Here is a 20,255-nt window from a genome sequence, read left to right on the forward strand (position 1 = left end):
GAGCAGACAGCTTGCTCTGGATGCTCGTGTGGGGAAGGGGGGCACAGCAACAGGGGCTCCGCCTGCAAACCCCAGAACCACTCACAGATTGGCTCCAGAACCGCTCCAGGAGTGACAAGAAGGGGTGTCTCACCTACTAGACCTGGAGGGAGGGGCAGGGTCTGCAGGGCTCCTGGGGTGACAGGAGAAGGGGTGTCCCACCTTCTAGACCTGGAGGAAGGGGTGGGGTCTGCAGGGCTCCTGGAGTGACAGGGAAAAGGGATGTCCCCCTACCAGACCTGGAGGAAGGGGCGGGTCTGCAGGGCTCTTGGAGTGACAAGGAGAAGGGATGTCCCCCTACTAGACCTGGAGGAAAGGGCGGCATCTTCAGAGCTCCTGGAAAAACAAGGAGAAGGGGTGTCCCACCTACTAGTTGTGGAGGAAGAGGTTGGGACTGCAGGGCTCCTGGAGTGACAAGGAGAAGGGGTGTCCACCTACTAGACATGGAAGCAGGGGTGGGGTGTGCAGGGCCGCCTCACCTCAGACCTGCTAGGAGGCTCCAGGCTCAGCACAGGTGGGATGCTCACTGCAGAGACGCGCCTCAGGGCGCAGTGCGGCTGCCCGGGTGGGCGGGGACCAGAGCCGGTCACTCACCACCTTCCTGCGCTTCCTCCCTAGAGGGTGTCTAGGTTGTCTCTTCCCCCAGTGATGAAGGGTGGAACCCTGACAGTCACCCCCCACCCCATCCCCTCAGGGAAGCTCACTAGAGACTTGGCACCAGGCTGGAGGCTGGTCACATGGTGGTGTCTGCCCTCACCCTCCAAAATGCCAGTGTCAAGAAGGGGAGCCAGGGCTCACCATGAACCTCACAGTTGGTGCAGACAGCATAGGTGCAGGGGGCTTCCCCTAATGGGAGGGAGGCTTAAGATCAGGGCAAGGCCTACATGAGCTTCCTGGGGTGGCCGTGACAAATGACCACACACGGAGGCTCTGAACAACAGAAGCCTGCCCTCTCTCAGTCCTAGAGACCAGACGTCTCAGGTCAGGTGTCCCAGCACTGCACTCTCACCAGAGGCTCCAGCCCAGAGTCCTTCCTGCCTCTTCCAGTTTTTTGGGGTCCAGGCATCCCCAGAGCCCACACTGTTTCAATGTGTCCAAAGTGGTTTGTGACGTTTTATACTGGAGATTTCTCGCTGGAAAATGCTCCACATTCGGGTAGACCTGTTGAAGTTGACAGTGATCAAATAGAGACATTAACTGAGAGCAATCAACATTATGCCACACAGACGATAGATGACATACTCTAAATACCAAACTCAAGTGCTGAAAAACATTGCATTAACTTGGTTAATCACTTTGATGTTTGGGCCTGCAGCCCTCCTCCCTCAGGCCTCAGCTTCCAGAGTGTACCTTTCACAGGAGAGATTGATTTCCTGCTTGCAAGGAGACAGACAGGAGATGGAACCCTTAACCTTACCCTTGAATTGTGTCCTTTAACATGATACTGGGGATGGGAGAAGGACTGGCCAATCTCCAGGACCTGCAACATTTTTTTTTTTTTCTTTATACTTTTCACTAGCTTTGCCTGTTTGCTAGGATGTGGGTTGAAGTTGTTCTTTGTGTGCTCACGATTTACTCACTTCAGAAGCCACATGGAGCCATCAGAGAAACTGAATTTCAGAGGATAGAGCTAATCAGAAACCCAAAGTTCATTATTCAGAATTGTTTAGGTTTTTCCTGGAGTAAATTGTTACTAGAACCACAAAGTAAATTATAAAAGTTAATACCTCTACAATATAACGTTTAACATGGATTCATCTGAGCTTTATTTATTTGCACACCAAGGTGAGCATCTGAACTCCCCCTTGGTCTGGGCAGCAAAACCTTTCAGTGAGCTCCCCCAGGTTGGGTAAGAAATAGGAGCATTTTTTTGTGCATTTATCACACACTAGGCTGGGTATTAGGAATTCACAGATATTGTGACTTTTAATTATCTGAGTTATACGTGTTACCGAACCAGGTTTGTGTTTCCCATAGTACATGTGTACTCTGGCATGTTCAACTCTGTGTGATGCCATGGACTGTAGTCCAACAGGCTACTCTGTCAATGGGGTTTTCCAGGCAAGAATACTGGGGTGGGTTGCCATTTCTTTCTCTAGGGTAACTTCCTGACCCAGGGAAGAGGAGTTAGGACATGTCCTGTGGGTCAAGGGTAAGAGGGAACACCAAACCTTTGGGTGTTTGGTGTTTCTCCTGGCCCAGTTCACTTCAGTTCAGTTGCTGTCGTGTCTGACTGTTTGTGACCCTATGGACTGCAGCAAGCCAGGCCTCCCTGTCTATCACCGACTCCGGGAGTTTATTCAAACTCATGTCCATCGAGTCAGTGGTGCCATTCAACCATCTCATCCTCTGTCTTCCCCTTATCCTTGTGCCTTCAATATTTCCCAGCATCAGGCTCTTTTCCCAAAAGTCAGTTCTTCGCATCAGGTGGCCAAAGTATTTCACTTAATTGACAATCCACACACAGGATTTTCCATGAGGCTCTGCTTGTCCAAGGAACCAGAGTTGAGCATGAAGTACCGCTGCCACCTTGTGGCTATATCCAGTCAGTTCAGTTCAGTTCAGTCGCTCAGTCGTGTCCGACACTTTGCGACCCCATGAATTGCAGCACGCCAGGTCTCCCTGTCCATCACCAGCTCCCGGAGTTTACCCAAACCCATGTCCATCGAGTCAGTGATGCCGTCCAACCATCTCATCCTCTGTCGTTCCCTTCTCCTCCTGCCCCCAATCCTTCCCAGCATTAGGGCCTTTTCCAATGAGTCAACTCTTCGCACGTGTTTGCCAAAGTCTTGGAGTTTCAGCTTCAACATCATTCCTTCCAATGAACACCAAGGACTGATGTCCTTCAGCATAGATTGATTGGATCTCTTTGCAGTCCAAGGGACTGTCAAGAGTCTTCTCCAACACCACAGTACAAAAGCATCAATTCTGCGGCGCTCAGCTTTCTTCACCGTCCAACTCTCACATCCATACATGACCACTGGAAAAACCATAGCCTTGACTAGATGGACCTTTGTTGGCAAAGTAATGTCTCTGCTTTTAAATATGCTATCTAGGTTGGCCATAACCTTCCTTCTAAGGAGTAAGTGTCTTTTAATTTCAGGGCTGCAATCACCATCAGCAGTGATTTTGGAGCCCAGAAAAATAAAGTCTGACACTGTATCCACTGTTTCCCCATCTATTTCCCATGAAGTGATGGGACCGGATGCCATGATCTTAGTTTTCTGAACGTTGAGCTTTAAGCCTACTTTTTCACTCTCCTCTTTCACTTTCATCAAGAGGCTCTTTAGTTCTTCTTCACTTTCTGTCATAAGGGTGGTGTCATCTGCATATCTGAGGTTATTGATAGTTCTCCCAGCAATCTTGATTCCAGCTTGTGTTTCTTCCAGCCCAGCGTTTCTCATGATGTACTCTGCATATAAGTTAAATAAGCAGGGTGACAATATACAGCCTTGATGGACTCCTTTTCCTATTTGGAACCAGTCTGTTGTTTCATGTCCAGTTCTAACTGTTGCTTCCTGACCCGCATACAGGTTTCTCAAGAGACAGGTCAGATGGTCTGCTATTCCCATCTCTTTCAGAATTTTCCACAGTTTATTGTGATCCACACAGTCAAAGGCTTTGGCATAGTCAATAAAGCAGAAATAGATGTTTTTCTGGAACTCTCTTGCTTTTTTGATGATCCAGCGGACACTGGCAATTTAATCTCTGGTTCCTCTGCCTTTTCTAAAACCAGCTTGAACATCTGGAAATTCACGGTTCACGTACTGCTGAAGCCTGACTTGGAGAATTTTGAGCATTACTTTACTAGCATGTGAGATGAGTGCAATTGTGCGGTAGTTTGAGCATTCTTTGGCATTGCCTTTCTTTGGGATTGGGATGAAAACTGACCTTTTCCAGTCCTGTGGCCACTGCTGAGTTTTTCAAATTTGCTGGCATATTGAGTGCAGAACTTTCACAGCATCATCTTTTACGATTTGAAATAGCTCAACTGGAATACCATCACCTCCACTAGCTTTGTTCGTAGTGATGCCCCCTAAGGCCCACTTGACTTCACATTCCAGGATGTCTGGCTCTAGGTGAGTGATCACACCATCGTGATTATCTGGGTCGTGAAGATCTTTTTTGTACAGTTCTTCTGTGTATTCTTGCCACCTCTTCTTAATATCTTCTGCTTCTGTTAGGTCCATACCATTTCTGTCCTTTGTCAAGCCCATCTTTGCATGAAATGTTCCCTTGGTATCTCTAATTTTCTTGAAAAGATCTCTAGTCTTTCCCAATCTGTTGTTTTCCTCTATTTCTTTGCACTGATCGCTGAGGAAGGCTTTCTTATCTCTCCTTGCTATTCTTTGGAACTCTGCATTCAGATGGGAATATCGTTCCCTTTCTCTTTTGCTTTTCGCTTCTCTTCTCTTCCCAGCTATCTGTAAGCCCTCCTCAGACAGCCATTTTGTTTTTTGCATTTCTTTTCCATGGAGATGGTCTTGATCCCTGTCTCCTGTACAATATCACCAACCTCTGTCCATAGTTCATCAGGTACTCTATCAGGTCTAGTCCCTTAAATCTATTTGTCACTTCCACTGTGTAATCATAATGGATTTGATTTAGGTCATACCTGAATGGTCTAGTGGTTTTCCCTACTTTCTTCAATTTAAGTTTGAATTTGGCAATAAGGAGTTCATGATCAGAGCCACAGTCTGCTCCCGGTCTTGTTTTGCTGACTGTATAGAGCTTCTCCATCTTTGGCTGCAAATAATATAATCAATCTAATTTCAATGTTGACCATCCGGTGATGTCCATGTGTAGAGCCTTCTCTTGTGTTGTTGGAAGAGGGTGTTTGCTATGACCAGTTCCTTGTCTTGGCAAAAATCTATTAGCCTTTGCCCTGCTTCATTCTGTACTCCAAGGCCAAATTTGCCTGTTATGCCAGGTGTTTCCTGACTTCCTACTTTTGCATTCCAGTCCCCTATAATGAAAAGGACATCTGTTTTGGGTGTTAGTTCTAAATGGTCTTGTAGGTCTTCATAGAACTGTTCGAGTTCAGCTTCTTCAGCGTTACTGGTCGGGGCATAGATTTGGATTACCGTGATATTGAATGGTTTGCCTTGGAAACGAACAGAGATCATTCTGTTGTTTTTGAGATTGCATCCAAGTACTGCATTTCGGACTCTTTTGTTGATCATGATGGTTACTCCATTTCTTCTAAGGGATTCCTGCCCATAGTAGTAGATATAATGGTCATCTGAGTTAAATTCACCCATTCCAATCCATCTTAGTTCGCTGATTCCTAGAATGTCGACGTTCACTCTTGTCATCTCCTGTTTGACCACTTCCAATTTGCCTTGATTCATGGACCTAACATTCCAGGTTCCTATGCAGTATTGCTTTTAACAGCATCGGACTTTGCTTCTATCACCAGTCACATCCACAGCTGGGTATAGTTTTTGCTTTGGCTCCATCACATCATTCTTTCTGGAGTTATTTCTCCACTGATCTCCAGTAGCATATTGGGCATCTTCTGACCTGGGGAGTTCATCATTCAGTGTCCTGTATTTTTGCCTTTTCACACTGTTCATGGGGTTCTCAAGGCAAGAATACTGAAGTGGTTTGCCATGCCCTTCTCCAGTGGTCTGTCAGACCTCTCCACCATGACCCATCTGTCTTGGGTGGTCCCACACGGCATGGCTTAGTTTCATTGAGATAGACAACGCTGTGGTCCATGTGATCAGATTAGCTAGTGTTCTGTAGTTATAGTTTCAGTGTGCCTGCCCTCTGATGCCCTCTCACAACACCTACCATTTTACTTGGGTTTCTCTTACCTTGGACGTGGGGTATCTATTCACGGCTTCTCCAGCAAAGTGCAGCCCATTCCTCCTTACCTTGGACAAGGGGTATCTACTCACGACGGCCCCTCCTGACCTTGGATGTGGAGTAAATCCTCTCTGCCCTCCTGTTCCCACGCAGCCGCCGCTCCTTGGACCTGGGTAACTGCTCATGGCCGCCGGCCCTAGCCTCGAGCATGGGACAGCTCCTGTCGGCCGTCGGCCCGGGCCTATGGCACCAACAACAACCCCAACTCTAACCCTAACTCTATAGCTAACTCAGCACTAAACCCAACACTAACCCTAAACTTAACCATAACCCTAACTCTAACTCAACCCCAACCCTAACCCTAACCCCAGCCCCAAAACTAACCCTAACCCTAACCTTAAAACAAATGCTAACCCTAACGCCAACGCTAACCCCAACCCCAACCTTAACCCTAACTCAACCCTAACCCGAACTCCAACACTAACCCTAACCCTACCCTAACCCGAACCCTATCTCAACCCTAACACCAACCCTAACCCTAACCCAGACCACAACCCCTTCCCTAGACCTAACACTAACCCTGATCCTAACTCAACTCAAATCTCAAACCCAAACCCAACCCTGAACCTAACCCTAACCCTAACCCTAACTCAAACGTAATCCTAAACGTAACCCTAACCCTAACCCTAAAACTAACCCTAAATTTAACACTAAACCTAACCTCTAGCCTTAACCCTAATCCTGACTCTAACAATAACCTTAACCGTAACCCCAACACTAACCCTAACCCTCACCCTAACCTAAAACTAACACTAAATCTAACCCTAACCCTAACCCCTAACCCTAACCCTAACCCAACCCTAACCCTAACACTAACCCTAAAACTAACCCTAACCCTAACCCTGACCCTAACCATAACCATAACCTTAACCTTAACCCTAACCTAAAACTAACCCTAATCCTAAGCCTAACCCTAAATCTACCCTTACCCCAACCTTAAACCTAAACCTTACTCTAAACCTAAACCTAAACCTAACCCTAAGCTTAACCTTAACCCTGACCCCAAGCTCATCCCCAAACCTAACACTAACCCTGACGCTAACACAACTCTAATCCCAATCCCAACCCAAACCCCAACCCTAACCCTAACTCTGACTCAACCCTAACCCTAACGCTAACCTTAACCCCAAATCCAAACCCATACCTAAACCTAAACTTAACCCTAACCCTAACTCAAACCTAACCCTAAAAGTAACCCTAACCCTAAAACTAACCCTAAGTTTAACACTAACCATAACCCCTAACTCTAAAAATAATCTTAACCCTAACCCTAACCCTAAACCTAACCTAAAACTAACTCTTACCCTAACCCTAATCCTAATCCTAACACTAAAACTAACCCTAAACCTAACATTAACCGTAAACCCTAAACCTAACCCTAAGCCTAAATCTAACCCCAACTTCAACCCCAACCCTAACTCTAACCGTAACCTAGCCCTAACCCTAACCTAACTCTAACCCTAATCCTACACCTAACCCTACCTCTAACACTAACCCTAACCCTAATCCTAATGCCAAACATAGCACTAACCCTAACCCCAAGCCCAAACCCATCACCAACCAGAAACCTAAAACTAACCCTAAACCTAACTCTAACACCTAACACTAATCCTAATCATAAACCTAACCCTAAAACTAACCCTTATCCTAACCGTACACCATAAACCTAACCCTGAACCTAACTCTATCCCCAACACTAACCATAGCCCTAACCTTATCACTAACCCAAACACTAAATTTAACCCTAACCCTAATCCAATCCTAAAACTAACAATTACTCTAAACCTAACCAAACCCTAAACCTAACCCTAACCATAACCCAACCCGAACCCAACCTGAACCATAACCCAACGCTAAACCAACCTAACCCTAACCCAACCCTAACCCAAACCTAAGCCTAATCCTAACTCCTTACCCTAACACTAACTATGAACCCGAACCCCTAACTCTAATCCTAACCCCTTACACTAACCCAAACCCTAACCCTAACCCCTAACCCCAACCCTAACCCTAATATTAACCCTAACCACTAACTCTAACCATAACCCTATCTGTAATCCCTAAACCTAACTTTAAACATTACACTAACCCCAACACTAGCTATAGCACTACCCCTAACACTAACCCCAACAATAACCATAACCGTAACCCTATCCCAAACATAAAACTTACTCTTACTCTGAAACTAACCAAACCCTAAAGGTAACCCTAACCCTAACCCAAACCAAATCCAACCATAAACATAACACAACAATAATCTAAACTAATCCTAACCAAAACCCTGACACTAACCCTAAGCCTAACCCAAAGCCTAACCCGAAACCCTAACGCTAACCCTAACCCGACAACCTAACCCGACACCCTAACCATAACACTAACCCTAACCCTAAACCTAACCCGACACCCTAACCCCACTTCCTATCCCGACACCCTAACCCTAACGCTAAACCTAACCCAACAACGTAACCTTAGTCCCAACCCTAACCCTAACCCTAACCCTAACACAACCCTAACCCTTACACTAACTCTAATCCTAACCCTAAACCTAAACCCTAACCTGACACACTAACACGACACCGTAACGCAACACTCTAACCCAACACCCTAACCCTAACCAGACACCTTAACCCGACACCCTAACAATAACCCTAACCCTAACCCTAACCCTAATCCTAACCCTAACCCGACACTCTAACCCGAAACCCTAACCCGACACCCTAACCAGACACCCTATACCTAACCCTAACACGAACCCTAACCCTAACCCTAACCGTAACCCTAACACTAATCCTAACCCTATCTCTATCCGTAACACTAACCCTAACCCTAAACCTAACACGACACCCTAACCCTAACCCTAACGCGACACCATAAACCTGAAACTAACCCTAACACGACACCGTAACCCTAACCCTATCACTAACACGACACCCTAACCCTAACCCAATCCCTAACCCGACACCCTAACCCGACATCCTAACCCTAACCCTGACCCTTACCTGACACCATAACATGACACCCTAACCCTAACCCCACACCAGACACACGAACCAGACACCCAAACCCTAACTCTAAGGGTAACCCTAACCAAACCGTAACCCTAACCCTAGCCCTAAAAGTAACTTGACAATTTAACACTACGCGACAGCCTAACCCTAACTGACATCCTAACCCGACACCCTAACCCTAACACTAACCCGATATCCTACTACTAACCCTAAACCTAACCCTAACACGACACCCTAACACGGCACCCTAACCATAACACTAATGCGACACCCTAACGCTAACCCTAACACGACACCCTAAACCTAACCCAAGCCCTAACCCAACACCCTAACCCGACACGCTAACCCGACACCCTAACCCGACAACCTGTCCCAACACCTTAACCCTAAGCCTAGCTCTAACCCTAAACCTAACACGACACACTAACCCTAACTCTAATCCGACACCATACACACTAACCCTAACCCTAACAATACACCCAAACCCTAACCCTAACCCTAACCCTAGCCCTAAAACGACACCATAACCTTAATCCTAACCCAACACACTAAGCCTAACCCTAACCCTAACCCGACACCCTAACCCTAACCTGATATCATAAAACTAATCCTAACCCTAACCCTAACATGACACTGTAACATGACACCCTAACCCTACCACTAACGCGACACTCTAACGCTAACCGAACCATAACCCTAACTCAAGTCCTAACCCGACACCCGAACCCGACACCCTAACCCTAATCCTGACCCTTACCAGATACCCTAACATGACACCCTAACCCTAACCCTAACCTAAACCTAACCATATCCCTAACCCTAACCCTAATCCCTAACCCTAACCCTAACCCTATCCCCATTCTTAATCCTAACCCTATGCCTAACCCTAATCCCTAACCCTAACCACAACCCTAACCCTAACCCTAACCCTAACCCTAACCCTAACTCTAACCCTAAGCCTAATCCTAACCCTAGCCCTAAAACGACACCCTAACCTTAAACCTAACCTGACACCCTAACCCTAACCCTAACCCGACACCCTAACCCTAACCCTAACCCTAACCTGATATCCTAACACTAAGCCTAACCCTAACCCTAACACGACACCGTAACACGACACCCTAACCCTAACACTAATGCGACACCCTAACCCTAACCGAACCCTAACCCTAACCCAAGCCCTAACCCGACACCCGAACCAGACACCCTAACCCTAACCCTGAACATAACCCTAACCCTAACCCAACCCAACACGAGACACCCTAAACCTAACACGAGACCCAAACCCTAACCCTATCCCTAACACTAACCCTAACACGACACCTTAACCCTAACCCTAACCCGACACCAGACACCCCAATCCTAACCCTAAACCGACACACTAACCCTAACCCCAAATCTAACCCTAACGCTAAACCTATCCCTAACACTAACCCTAACCCTAACGTGACACTCTAACCCTAACCCTAAACCTATCCCTATCACTAATCCTAACCCTATCTCGACACCATTACCCTAAACAGACACCCTAAACCTAACACTACCCCTAACGCAGCACCCTAGCCCTAACCCTCAACCTAAGCCTTACACGAAAATGTAACCCTAACCTGACACGCTAACCAGACACCCAAACCCGACACTCTAACCCTAACCCGACACACTAACCGTAACCCTAACCCGAAACCATACACACTAACCGTAACCCTAACAAGACAAACAAACCCTAAACCTAACCCTAACCCTAACCCTAGCCCTAAAACGACACCTTAAACTTAAACCTAACCCGACACCCTAGGCCTAACCCTAACCCGACACCCTAACCCTAACCCTAACCCAATATCATAACACTAACCCTAACCCTAACTCTAACCTGACACCGTAACATGACACCCTAACCCTACCACTAATGCGACACCCTAACGCTAACCGAAGGAAATGGCAGTCCACTCCAGTATTCTTGCCTGGAGAATCCTAGGGATGGCAGAGCCTGGTGAGCTGCCGTCCATGGGGTCGCACAGAGTCGGACACGACTGAAGCGACTTAGCAGCAGCAACGCTAACCAAACCCTAACCCTAACACGACACCCTAACCCTAACTCAAGTCCTAACGCGACACACGAAACCAACACCCTAACCCGAACACTGACCCTTACCAGACACCCTAACATGACACCCTAACCCTAACCCTAACCTAACCCTATCCCTAACCCTAACCCTAATCCTAATACCTAAACCTAACCCTAACCCTAAACCTAACCCTAACCTTATCCCTATTCATAACCCAAACCCTATCCCTAACTCTAATCGCTAACCATAACCCTAACCCTAACCCTAACCCTATCCCTATTTGTAACCCTAACCCTAAACTTACCCCTAACCCTAACCCTAACCCCAACACGACACGAGATACTCTAACCCTAAAATGACACCCAAACCCTAACTCTATATCTAACCTTAACCCTAACCCTAACCCTAATCCTAACCCTATCCCTATCCCTAACCCTAACCCTAATCCTAACCTTAACACTACAACATAACCCTAACCCTAACCCAAACCCTAACACTCACCCTAACACTAACCAGACACCAGACACCATAACCCTAACCCTAACCCGACACCCAAACCCTAAACTTAACCCTAACCCTATCCCTATCCCTAACTCTTACCCTAACTCGACACTCTAACCCTATACCTACACACTAACCCTAACGCGACACCTAACCCTAACATGACACCATACACCCTAACCCTAACCCTAACCCTAAACTTAACCCTCAACCTAAGCCTTACATGACACCCTAACCCTAACCCGAAACTGTAACGCGTCAACCTAATCCGACACCCTAACCCTAACCCAAGCCCTAACACGCTACCCTAACCATAACCCGAAACCTAAACCTAACCCTATTGCTAACCCTAACCCTAACCCTAACTCGACATCATAACCCTAAACTGACACCCTAAACCTAACTCTACCCCTAACACAACACCCTAACCCTAACCCTAACCCTAACCCTCAACCTAAGCCGTACACGAAACCCTAACCCTAACCTGACATGCTAACTGGACACCATAACCTGACAACCTAACCCAACACTCTAACCCTAACCCTAACCCTGACCCTTACCATACACCCTAACATGACACCCTAACCCTAACCCTATCGCTAACCCTAACCCTAACACTAATCCCTAACCCTAACCCTATCCCTAACCCTAACCCTAACCCTATCCCTATTCGTAACCCGAACCCAATCCCTAACCCTAACCCTAACCCTAACCCTATCCCTATTCATAACCCTAACCCTATCCCTAACCCTAATCCCTAACCCTAACCCTAACCCTAACCCCATCCCTATTCGTAACCCTAACACTATCCCTATCCCTAAACCTAACCCTAACCCTTACCATACACCCTAACATGACACCCTAACCCTAACCCTATCCCTAACCCTAACCCTATTCCCTAACCCTAACCCTATCCCTATTTGTAACCCTAACACTATCCTTAACCCTAATCCCTAACCATAACCCTAACCCTAACCCTATCCCTCTTCGTAACCCTAACCCCAAGCCTAACCCTAACCCTAGCCCTAAAATAACACCCTAACGTTAAAACTAACCCGACACCCTAAGCCTGACCCTAATTCTAACCTGACACCAGACACCCTAACCCTAACCCGATATCCTAACCCTAACCCTAACCCTATCACTAACACGACACCCTAACCCTAACCCAATCCCTAACCCGACACCCTAACCTGACATCCTAACCCTAACACTGACCCTTACCTGACACCGTAACATGACACCCTAACCCGACACCAGAGACACTAACCAGACACCCAAACCCTAACTCTAAGGGTAACCCTTACCAAACCGTAACCCTAACCCTAGCCCTAAAGGTAACTTGACAATTTAACACTCACGCGACAGCCTAACCCTAACCGACATCCAAACCCAACACCCTAACCCTAACCCTAAACCTAACCCCGCAACCTACCCATCACCTGACACCCTAACACGACACCCTAACCCTAAACCTAAAGCGATACCCTAACCCTAACCCGATATCCTAACACTAACCCTAACCCTAACCCTAACACGACACCCTAACCATAACACTAATGCGACACCCTAACGCTAACCCTAACACGACACCCTAACACTAACCCTAGCCCTAACCCAACACCCTAACCCGACACCCTAACCCTAACCCTGACCCTTACCTGACACCCTAACATGACACCCTAACCCTAACCCTCACCTGACACCAGGCACCATAACCAGACACACAAACTCTAAACCTAACCCTAACCCTAAACCAAACCGTAAACCTTACCCTAGCCTAAACTGTAACTTGACACCCTAACACTCACATGACACCATAACCCTAACCCGACATCCTAACCCAACAACCTAAACAGAACCCTAACCCTAATCCAGCACCCTAACCATAACCCGACACCCTAACCCTAACCCAAACCCAACCCGACACGAGACACCCTAACCTAATACGAGACCCAAACCCTGACCCTAACCCTAACCCTAACCCTAGCACGAGACCCAAATCCCAACCCTAACCCTAACCTTAACCCTATCCATAAACCTAACCCTATCCCTAACCCTAAACCTAACCCTATCCCTAACATGACACCCTAACACGACACCCTAACCCTAACCCTAACTCGACATCAGACACCCCAACCCTTACCCTAACCTGACACCCAAACCCTAACCCTAACCCTAACCCTTACCCTAACCCGACACCAGACACCCTAACCCTAACCCTAACCCGACACCCAAACCCTAACCCTAACCCTAAACCTATCCCTATACCTAACCCTAACCCTAACTCGACAACCTAACCCTATAACGACATCCTAACGCTAACACGACACTCTAACCCTAACCCTAAACCTAACAGGACACCAGACACCATAACCCTAACCCTAACCCGACACCCAAACCATAAACTTAACCCTAACCCTATTCCTATCCCTAACCCTAACTTGACACCCTAACCCTATACCGACACCCTAACCCTAACGCGAGACCTAACATTAACAATAACATGGCACCAGACACCCTAACCCTAACCCTAACCCGAACCCTAACCCTAACTCTAACCGTAACCCTAACACTAACCCTAACCCTATCTCTATCCATAACACTAACCCTAACCATAACCCTAAACCTAACACGACACCCTAACCCTAACCCTAATGCGACACCCTAACCCTGAAACTAACCCTAACCCGAAACCCTAACCCTAACCCTGACCCTTACATGACAACCTAAACTGAAACACTATCCCTAAACTTAACCCTAACCCTAACCCTAACCCAAACACCAGACACCCTAACCAGACACCCAAACCCTAACCCTAACCCTAAACCTAATCATAAACCTAATCGTAACCCTAACCCTAGCCCTAACCATCACTTGACACCCTAACACTCACGAGACACTCTAACCCTAACCCGACACCCTAACCCAACACCCTAACCCGACACCCTAAGCCTAACCGTAACCCGACACCCTAACCGCAATCTGACACCTGAACCCGTCACCTTAATGATAATCCAAGCCCTAACCCGCCACCCTAACCCTAACCCGAACCCTAACCCTAACCTAACAATAATCGGACACCCTAATCCTAACCCTAACCCCAACACGACACGAGACACCCTAACCCTAACACGACACCCAAACCCTAACCCTATACCTAACCTTATCCCTAACCCTAAGCCTAACCCTATCCCTAACCCTCTCCCTATACCTAACCCTAACCCTGACGCTACACCATAACCCTAACCCTAACACGACACCAGACACCCTAACCCTAACCCGACACCCAAACCCTAACCTTAACCCTAACCCTATCCCTATTCCTAACCCTAAACCTAACTCGACACCCTAACCCTATACCGACACCCTAACCCTAACACGACACCTAACCCTAACCCTAACCCTAACATGACACCAGACACCCTAACCCTAACCCTAACCCGACACCCAAATCCTAACCTTAACCCTCTCCCTAAGCCTTACACGACACCCTAACCTGACAACCTAACCCGACACCCTAACCCGACACCCTAACCCTAACCCAAGCCCTAACACGCTACCCTAACCCTAACTCGAAACCTAACCCTAACCCTAACCCGAAACCAGACACCCTAACCCTAACCCGACACCCAAACCTGACAAACTAACCCGACACCCTAACCCTAACCCAAGCCCTAAACCGACACCCTAACCCTAACACGAACCCTAACCCTAACCCTAACCGAAACCCAAAAACTAACTGTAACCCTATCTCTATCCGTAACACTAACCCTAACCCTTACCCTAACCCTAACGTGACACACTAACCCTAACCCTATCCAGACACCAGACACCGTAACCCTAACCCTAACCCTAACCCTATCCCAATTTGTAACACTAACCCTAAACTTAACCCTAACCCTAACACTAACCTTAACACTAACCAGACACCCTACCACTAACCCTGGCCCTAATCCGACACCCTAATCTGACACCCTAACCCTAACCCCAACACGACATGAGACACCCTAACCCTAAAACGACACCTAAACCCTAACCCTATACCTAACCTTAACCCTAACCCTAACCCTAACCCTATCCCTAACCCTAACCCTAACCCTAACCCTATCCCTATCCCTATCCCTAACCCTAACCCTATCCCTATCCCTAACCCTAACCCTAACCCTAAGCCTAACATGACACACTAACCCTAAACCTATCCCGACACCAGACACCGTAACCCTAACCCTAACCCTAACCCTAGCCCAATATCCTAACACTAACCCTAACACTAAACCTAACACAACACCCTAACCCTAACCCTAAAGCGACACCCTAACCCTAAATCTAACTGTAACACGACACTCTAACCCTAACCCAAGCCCTAACCCGACACCCTAACACGACACCCTAACCCTTACATGACACCCTAAACTGACACACTATTCCTAAACTTAACCCTAACCCTAACAATAACCCTAACAAGACACCCTAACCAGACACCCAAACCCTAACCCTAACCCTAACCCTAACCCTAAACCTAACCGTAACCCTAACCCTAACCGTAACTTGACACCCTAACACTCAATAGACACCCTAACCCTAACCTGACACCAGACACCCTATCCCTAACCCTAACAAAACACCCAAACCCTAACCCTAACCCTAAACCTAATGCTAAACCTATCCCTAACCCTAACACTAACGTGACACTCTAACCCTAACCCTAAATCTAACCCTAAACCTATCCCTATCTTTAACCCTAACCTAAACCCTAACTCGACATCATAACCCTAAACCGACACCCTAAACGTAACCCTACCCATAACGCAACACCCTAACCCTAATCCTAACCTTCAACCTAAGCCTTACACGAAACCCTAACCCTAACCCGACACGCTAACCCGACACACTAACCCGACAAACTAACCCAACACCCTAACCCTAACCCTAACCCTAACCCTAACCCTAAATCGAACACGGCACCCTAACCCTAACCCTAAACCAAGCCCTAACCAGACACCCTAATCCTAACCCGACACTCTAACCCTAACCCTAACCCGACACACTAACCCTAACTCTACCCCAACACCAGACACACTAACCCCAAACCTAACATGACACCCAAACCCTACACAGAACCCTAACCCTAACCCTAGCCCTAAAACGACACCCTAGCCTTAAACCTAACCCGACACCCTAAGCGTAACCCTAACCCTAATCCGACACCCTACCCCTACCCCTACCCCTAACCCAATATCCTAACAGTAACCCTAACCCTAACGCTAACACGACATCATAACACGACACCCTAACCATAACAATAACGCGACAACCTAACCCTAACCGAACCCTAACCCTAATCCAAACCCTATCCCTAACCCTAACCCTAACCCTAACCCTATCCCTATTTGTAACCCTAACCCTATCCCTAACCCTAACCCTAACCTGACACCAGACACCCTATCCCTAACTCTAACCTGACAACCAAACCCTAACCCTAACCCTAACCCTAAGCCTAACTCGACACCCTATCCCTAAACTGACACACTTATCCAAATCCTAACGCTAACGTGACACCCTAATCCTAACCCTAACCATAACAAGACACCAGACACTCTAACGCTAAACTTAACCTGACAGCCAACCCTAACCCTAACCTTCACCCTAAGCCTTACACGACACCCTAACCCTAACCCTAACCATATCCCTAACCTTAACCCTAACCCGACACCAGACACCCTATCCCTAACCCTAACCTGACACCCAAACCCTAACCCTAACCCTAACCCTAACACGGCACCAGACACCCTAACATTAACCCTAACCCGACACAGAAACCCGAAACCCTAACCCTCACCCTGAGCCTTACACGACACACTAACGCTAATTTGACACGCTAACCTGACACCCTAACCCGAAAACATAACCGACACCCAAACCCTAACCCTAACCCTTACCTGACACCCTAACCCTAACCCGACACGCTAACCCAACACGCTAACCAGACATCCTAACCCTAACCCAAGCCATAACCCTCACCATAACCATAACCATAACCATAACACTAACCAGACACCCTAACCCTAACACTGACCCCAACCCGACACCCTAATCCGACACCCTAACCCTAACCCGACACCCTAAGCCTAACCCTAGCCCAACACCCTAACCGTAACCCGACACCATAACACGACATGTTAATTCAACACCCTAACCCGACACCCTAACCCTAACCCTAAACCTAACACGACACCCTAACCTTAACCCTAACGTGACACCCTAAACCTAACCCTAACCCTAACCCTAACACGACAACCTAACCCTAACCCAAGCCCTAACCTGACACCCTATCCCTAACCGTAACCCTAACCCTAAAACGACACCCTAACACTAAACCGAAACCAGACACTCTAACCATAACCCTAACCCTAACTCTAAGACTAACCCGATATCCTAACCTTAACCCTAACCCTAACCGTAAGCCTAACCCAAACCCTATCCCTAACGCGATACCCTAACCCTAACACGACACCCTAACACTAACCCAAGCCCTAACCCGACACCTTAACCCGACAGCCTAAACCTAACCCTGAGCCTTACCTGACACCCTGACCTGACACCCAAACCCTAACCTTAACCCTAACCCTAACCCAACCGTAACCCAAACCCTAGCCGTAACCGTAACTTGACACCCTAACACTCATGCGACACCCTACCCCTAACCCGACACCATAACCTGACACCCTAAACCTAACCCTAACCCGACACCAGTCAACCTAACCCTAATCCTAACTCGACACCCAAATCCTAACCCAGCCCTCACCCTAAGCCTTACCTGTCACCCTAACCTTAACACGACACGCTATCCCGACACCCTAACCCGAATCCCTAAGGCTGACACAAGCCCTATCCCACCACGCTAACCCTAACCCTAACTGTAACCCTAACCCTAGCCCTAAAACCAACCCTAACCCTATCCCTAACACTAACCCTTCCCTAACCCTAACCCTAAACCTAACCCTAACCTAACCATAACCCTTACCCTAACCCTATCCCGAACCCTAACCCTAACCCTAAGCCTAACACACTAACACTAACCCTAACCCTAACCCGACAACAGACACCCTAACCTAACCCTAACCCTAACCCTAAACCAACAACCTAACCCGATATCCTAACCCTAACCCAAGCCGTAAACTTAACCCTAACCCTTACCCTAACCTTAACACCCACCCTAACACGTACCGGACACCCAAACACTAACCCTAAACCTAACCCTAACCCTAACCCTAAGCCTAAAACTAACATGACACCCTAACCTTAAACCTAACCCGACACCCTAATCTGACACCCAAAACATAACTCGAAACTCCAACCCGACACCCTGTACCTAACCCTAACCCGACACCCTAACGCTAACCCTAATCCTAACCCTAACCTAACCGTAATCCTAACACTAACCCTAACCCTATCCCTAACCCTAACCCTACCCTGACCCTAACTCAAACCCTAACCCTAACCCTAACCCTCACCCTAACCCTAACCCAACCTAACCCTAACCCTAACCTTAACGCTAACCCTATCCCTATCCCTACCCTAACACTAACCCTAAACCGACACCCTAACCTTAACCCTAACCCTAATGCGACACCCTACCCCTAACCCTAACACGACACCAGACACCCTAACATTCACCCTAACCCGACACACAAACCCAAAACCTAACCCTCACCCTAAGCTTTACATGACACCCTAACCCTAACCCGACTCTCTAATCCGACACCCTAACCCGACAACCTGATGCTCAAACCTTAACCCTAACCCTTACCTGACACCCTAACCCTAAACCTAATCTGACACCCTAAACCTAACCCTTACACTAACCCTAACCATACACCTAACCCTAAACCAAACCTAACCCTAACCCGACACTCTAACCCTAACCCTAACCTTAAAACTATCCCTAACCCTAACCCTAACCCTACCACTAAACCTAACACGATAACCTAACCCTAACCCTAACCTAACCCTAACCCTTACCTGACACCCTAACCCTAAGCCGACACGTTAACCCGACACCCTAACCCGACACCCTAACCCGACATCCTAATCCTAACCCAAGCCGTAACCCTCACCATAACCATAACCCTAACACTAACCCTAAAACTAACCAGACACCCTAACCCTAACCCTGACCCCAACCCGACACCAGACACCCAAACCCCAACCCTAAGAAGACACCCAAACACTAACCCTAAACCTAACCCTAACCCTAACCCTAAACCTAACCCTAACCATAACCCTAACCCTAACCCAAACCCTAACCCTAACCTGACCTAACCCTAACCCTAACACTAACCCTAACCCGACACCCAAACCCGAACCATAACCGTAACCCTAACCCTATCCCTATCCCTACCCTAACACTAACCCTAAACCGACACCCTAACCTTAACCCTAATCCTAACGTGACACCCTACCCCTAACCCTAATCCTAACATGACACCAGACACCCTAACATTAACCCTAACCCAAACATGACACCAGATACCCTAACATTAACCCTAACCCGACACACAAACCCAAAACCCTAACCCTCACCCTAAGCCTTACACGAGACCCTAACCCTAATCTGACACGCTAACCCGACAATCTAACCCGACAACCTAACCGACACCCAAACCCTAACCCTAACCCTTACCTGACACCCTAACCCTAACCCGACATGCCAACCCGACACCATAACCTGGCATCATAACCCTAACCCAAGTCATAACCCTCACCA

General features: G+C 47.7%; 1 long non-coding RNA gene across 1 annotated transcript in view; it reads right to left on the reverse strand.

Annotated features, from left to right (window-relative positions):
• Nucleotides 1-3,340: 3,340 nt before the first annotated feature.
• LOC145505788 (uncharacterized) overlaps nt 3,341-20,255 on the reverse strand; it is an 85,819-nt gene continuing 68,904 nt past the window's right edge. Inside the window, exon 3 of the long non-coding RNA XR_014053295.1 lies at nt 3,341-6,051. This is a non-coding gene — a long non-coding RNA (uncharacterized LOC145505788). The remainder of the gene's footprint in view (nt 6,052-20,255) is intronic.

This window comes from Giraffa tippelskirchi, chromosome 1, assembly GCF_054371585.1.
Source record: "Giraffa tippelskirchi isolate mGirTip1 chromosome 1, T2T-mGirTip1v1.2.pri, whole genome shotgun sequence".
Classification (NCBI taxonomy): Eukaryota; Metazoa; Chordata; class Mammalia; order Artiodactyla; family Giraffidae; genus Giraffa; species Giraffa tippelskirchi.